The sequence below is a fragment of the Trichomycterus rosablanca genome, chromosome 7, assembly GCF_030014385.1.
Source record: "Trichomycterus rosablanca isolate fTriRos1 chromosome 7, fTriRos1.hap1, whole genome shotgun sequence".
Taxonomy (NCBI): Eukaryota; Metazoa; Chordata; class Actinopteri; order Siluriformes; family Trichomycteridae; genus Trichomycterus; species Trichomycterus rosablanca.
The window spans coordinates 34,911,268-34,917,267 of record NC_085994.1 but is presented as its reverse complement, the minus strand read 5'-3'; positions in this window follow the sequence as shown (position 1 = coordinate 34,917,267).

The window sequence follows — 6,000 nt, the reverse complement described above, 5'->3', positions numbered from 1 at the left end:
CCAAAACTGGTCTGGAGTTACAAAATGATAAATATATGGCTACCAGGGTCTGGTTTAAAAACCTAACAAACTGACTGCACATCCAAATTTGGTAACACCAGATGCTTTACATTAGCAACCACACTAACTAAATCATGGAGTGTGTACAGTACGTCAGCACTGTTCTCTGTCAGGGGAAATGATTGAGCAGCTCTGATGTCATTGCACACCGGCTTCCAAACCTCTTTGTGCTTGGATAATGAAGTTCATATCAGAATCGTCTATGCCAAATCTCACCCTTCTTTTCCTATGTGTTTACAATGTAAAAATCAGTATTAGTAATTTTTAAGTTGTGTATGTGTCTACACAAGTCTTGGACTCACCTGAAGGATCTCAGCAAGTTTTACCTTCTTAGTAGATGCAGATATCAGTTCTTAAGCTCTAAACCAGTCCAAACCAGCGGCTTTTGGCTTTCTTGACCAAGCTTTATGGTAAAACAGATCACAATACATACAAAAGTATATTAATAAAAGTAGGAAAACATCAGTGCTACATTTTTGTAAATACAGATATGAGTGGGTGGCATGATGGTGCAGTGGGTAGCACTGTTACCTCACAGCAAGAAGGGCCTGGGTTTGCTTGAGTCCTTTCTGTGTGGAGCTTGCATGTTCTCCCTGTGTATGTGTGGGTTTCCTCTTGGTACTCCGGTTTCTTACCACAAATCCAAAGACATGCAAAGTCAGGTTAATTGGAGCTACTAAAATTGCCCTAGGTGTGTGTGTGTGCCTGCCCTGTGATGGACTGGTGACCTGTCTGTAGTGTTTCCTGCCTTTCGCCCAATGAATTGAACCAACTATGACCCTGACCAGGATATGAATGAATGGAGATCTTCACTGGACTTACACGTTTACATTTGTATCCATAGTAGGCTACAGAAACACCCAAAACCTGACCAAAATACTATATTTGAGTATTAAGTCCTCAGTTAAGCGAGTTCTACATAGGCTTAGTATGATGTAGTGCAAGTAATACCCATTTTTGCTACAGTCTTCTCAAAATCTCAACTTTAACCCTATTGGACAGATGTGGACTGGCAAAAAAGTCAAGTCTATGGCAAAAACTACAAATGTGGTTAAACTTCACCAACTGGCAAATATAAGGTATTGTATTAAATACAGTCTAGGTGGTCATGTCCTTTTGTATTGAAAACAAGCCGAAACGTGGACTCATCTGACCACGAAGTGTTTTTGAGATGAGATGAGGCTATATGATCACAGAAGCATGACAGTTTAGGGCTGAGAGTTTGAAGTTCAATTACTTTCAACTGTAATTTCTGGCTTTACTTTAAAGGGACTGAGGTCTTTCCAGATCGTTGAACCTTTTGACAATATTATGTACTGTAGATGATGAAAGACGTCAATGATCCTGCATTGAAAAATGTTCTTTTTGAACTGATTGACAAATCAAATATTTATTGCATTTTCCATTGCAATGTCTAGACATTTCCACAAAAAAAGGCACTCTGACCCAGCCGGCCATCTGCTTCTTGCTTGGAGTAACTTGTTAGATCCTTGCGTGCAACCAAACCATCCAAAGCGGAATTAAATGTTGGCTCTGGTGCTCACCGTGTACACAGAGTGTAAAAAGGGAAATTTAATAAATCTAGTAACAGATAAGACGTTCACTTCAGACATCTTTTGTGTTTTACAACCTCAGTCGTGAAGGGCTTAATTACATTTGCATCCTTTTAAGAAGTAACGAGAACCTAATCAAATCTTACTCTAATATTATTTTTATAATTATATGTCCACACTGTTCTTTAAAAGAGAAATTCATAGGACCGGTCATAGCACTCATCGGACAATTGCGCTGATGTCCAGTTTGGATGCCTGTTTGTCCATTGTAGGTGGTTTTAATTGTGGACAGGATTAAGCCAGGAGACTATGACAGGCGTGCTGCCACACAGCACCATTCACAGAAGGGTTTAATGCACTGTCCTTACCGAATATCCTCTGGCATTAATAAGTCTTGGCTGCCCAGTTTTGTGGTCTGTCCCTCCCCATACCTCTAACCATTGTGGGTACTCACTATGGCTGCCTGCAAGTGACCACAACTGGTTGGCCCTTATCAAAATAACTCAGGCCTCAATGCTGCCCGTCTGCAGCATTCAACACATGTACTACAGGAAAGTACCAACATAAGTTGGCACAGTGGCTCAGTGGGCAGCACTGTCGCCTTATAGCAAGAAGGTCCTGGATTTGATTTCCAGGTGGAGTGGTCCGGGTCCTTTCTGTGTGGACTTTGCAGGTCCTGACTGAAAAGAGCGAGACTGACACACACCCCCTCCGACACGTGCAGTAGCCGACTGCATCTTTTCACCTGCACGAGGCGAGTTCATATGTGGATTAGCTTTGTGTATGGAGAGCCACACCCTGATCCTCCTTATCCCTCGACTCTGTGCAGGCACCATCCATCAGCCAGCAGAGGTCATAATTGCCTTGTTCATGTAGGCGCCCAGCCCAGCCGTATAGCAGAGCTGAGATTCTAAACCACGAATTTGAAATGTCAGCCCTGGTGTGCTAGCATGTTTTACCGCTGCACCACCGGAGTGCTCCATTACTTGTTGTTTAGAAGAAAAATTGTCTCTGTGTCACTTACAGCTCTATAAATAAAAATAAATTAATAAATTAAGGTCAGTATTCAACTAAGTCTTTATTTATAACTTAGTCGTTATTATTAATATTATTGTAATTTTTAGGTTTGTTAATCAACTAAAAGATCAGCTACAGACAATGTTATGTTATATTTGTGACAAAAACAGGACATTAGCCAATAGCAGCTAGCCTTTATTATTTGCATTCTAAAAATATAGATGTTATATAGTGTTGCTTTGTTTTATTCACCTCCAAACAAGAGCCAATCAAAGGTATTTCATCCTGTAGTTCCTTAGTTATTACAGTGTGTTTGAGTAAATAAGCAGTTCCACAGTTAGGATTAGCCTAGCCTTCATACAGACTTAGCTAATGGCCCAAACACTAATTACTTCAATCTTTAAAGCAATTACTACAATGTTAAAAAGCACACGACTTTAACAAGACTCTCTGTTGGTCATTAGATCAAACTGAAGGGCAGAAAAATTTTTACCTCAGCACGTTCACAGAAGCCATCAGTTTTTGCTTGCATATGGAACTAGTTAGACTGATATTTATGAGCTGATAGTGTTAAACTTCCAACATGGACACATTTTCATGAGTACACCATTGTCTACAGTTTTATTTTATTTTAGCTTTTTTTATTTAAAGCATAAAGATCCCTTTCATATAGCAGAAGCAGAGGAAGTGGGAAAACTAGCCTGCATGTTGTTAAAAGAAGCAGTGTTTTAAATCTAAAAAGGTGTGCAGATAGAGAGAAAAAAATGATGGAGAAAATTGGTTAAGGCTGATAGGTGAGGGTTTCATGCCATGTTTAGACACGCGAGGACGGCCAGGTCCTACAAAGGACCAGTTGTATTTCAGTTAATATAGTAGCAGAGCCGCTTGTTATTACAGCATTAGGTTGTGGCTCTGTCCCAAACCACATATGGAGGTTTTCTAATAACAAGGTGCTGGTTCCTTACAAAGTCAGTGGTCAGCTAGTTTTAAGCCAGAAAATACATTAAGCCAAGGTATTCTATTACATTTCATGTTTACCTTATTGGTGTTATAGATTTTTGAAAATATAAAATAATTTCTAATGTTATACCTGCAACACTTTTTTGTGTTCTTTTTCTCCAACTTCCCCCCCCCAATTTTCTCCCCTAATCTAGTCATATTCAATTACCCTGATTGTGTTACGCTTCACCTCTACTGATACAACCCTCCACTGCTGAATGAGGAGCTTCGCAACTGACACACACCCCCTCCGACACGTGCGCAGTACCGACTGCCTCTTTTCACCTGCACAAGGCGAGTTCATTTGTGGATCAGCTTTGTGTAGGAAGAGCCACACCCTGATCAGCATTATTCCTCAACTCTGCACAGGCGCCAATCAATCAGCCAGTGGAGGTCGCATTTGCACCAGTTATGAGGAACCCTGGTCTGGCTTGTCCCACCCTGTGAACAACAGCCAATCAATACGATGTATTCGAAATCCCAGCTCTGGTGTGCTAGCGTGTTTCACCGCTGCACCACCTGAGTGGCACCTGCAACACATTAAAAAAAAAAAAAAGAATCTTAAAATACAAATTATTCGCAGTGATATACACATAGTATATTGGACTTTATGACTTGTTTTTTGTCCTGACAGTGCAGTGTGAATTGTGGGTCCTCACAGGATCTATAGGATCATGGGATAATATCTTTATAAACTATGTCCATTGAATTTGGGACATAGGGACAATGTAGCCTAGTGCTTAAGGTACCGGACTTGTAACCAAAAGATTGCTAGTTCAAGCCCCACCACTGCCAACTTGCCTCTGTTGGGTCCTTGAGCAAGGCCTTTAACCCTCAATTAGCTTAGACTGCATACTGTAAGTCATTTTGGATAAAAGCATCAGCTAAATGCCAAAAATGTAAATGAATTGTAAATAATAGTAGTAATTTTTTAGGGACGTTGTAGCCTAGCGGTTAAGGTATTGAACTAGTAATCAGAAGGCCACTGGTTCAAGCCCCACCACTGCCAGTTTGCTGCTGTTGGGCCCTTGAGCAAGGCCCTTAACCCTTAACCTATGTGCAGTCAGGCTAGTTGGAGATACTAAATTGCCCTTAGGTGAAAGTGTGTGAATTTGTGTGTGTTTGCATTGTGATGAACTGGCAACCTTTTCAGGAGTTTCCTTATGCTCTTTCGCCCAATAAAGTGTACCCACCGTGACCCTTAATCAAATAAAGCAATAGTTAAACAGACAATGAATGAATGAATTAATGTATGGCCTCCCTATTACTGGTCAGGCATGGTTTAAATACTACAGCGTACTGTTGCTGGCCATGTGCATTTATTTACAGATCATATAACAGGTTCTTTAAACATAAAATTGGGTACAGCGTACTTAATTGGCCTCCCGGATCACCAGCATCCCTTTGGGGTGTTGTTTTGAAGTTTTTAAATTACAAAGGTAGGCAGCATTATTGAATTATCTGCCAAAATTGCCCTATGTGGACTGGACAGTCTTAATCAAGGCCATAATCACAATATATATTCGCATATGCTCAAAATGCCCCCCCAAGCACACACAATATACTGATGTAAAATTATAAACAAACATATTTCACTCACTAGATTTGCATTTATTTAGGATCAGTGTTCCTATTAATTGTTAATATGTCAGTAATGTTTTACAATGCCAGCCCCCCCCCCCCCCCCCCCCCCACACACACCCACCCCACTGTTGATTTAGTCCCCCCCACCAATGTTTAATGGCTATGGCCTTGCTCTAAATTTCGTCTTAATAGGAGTGAGTGAGTGAGTGAAAGAGTAGGTGTGTTGTGGGTTGGATTGGCACCTTCTCCAGGGTTTATTCCTGCCTCACAGCCAGTGTTTCCAGGTTGCACTCAACCCCGACCTCAATGTCACCCTGAGCAGGATAAAAATAAATAAATAAAAGAAATCTTCACATCTATGGTACTATGTATTTTAGGACACAATATAGTAGTTAGTACAGTGCTGCTTTTAGGACAAATCCACAGTAAGACCCCCAAACCTTCATCTGGTGCACAGTTTCTCCTCTAAAATGTCACGTCCTGAAACTGCACATTACATCAAATTGTACTTAATAGCATCCAGACAAACTTTAAAGTTGTTCCAAAATTCTCTTGCTTTTCTTTCTTTCTCTCGCTCTCTCTCTGGTATCAAAACTCAAGCGAGCTCTCCCTCCGTTCCACATCTGGAGCCCATTCCAGGTGGACTAGAACAAGAAGGAACATGAGAGAAAGACAAAAGGAAGGAAGAGTGTGAGAGCAAAAATAAGTCAGTGGGCCAATATAGGGCAAGAGTGTAACAAAAGGGTAGACTGATGTAAAACAGCAGCTGAATTAGGCCTACCAGAAA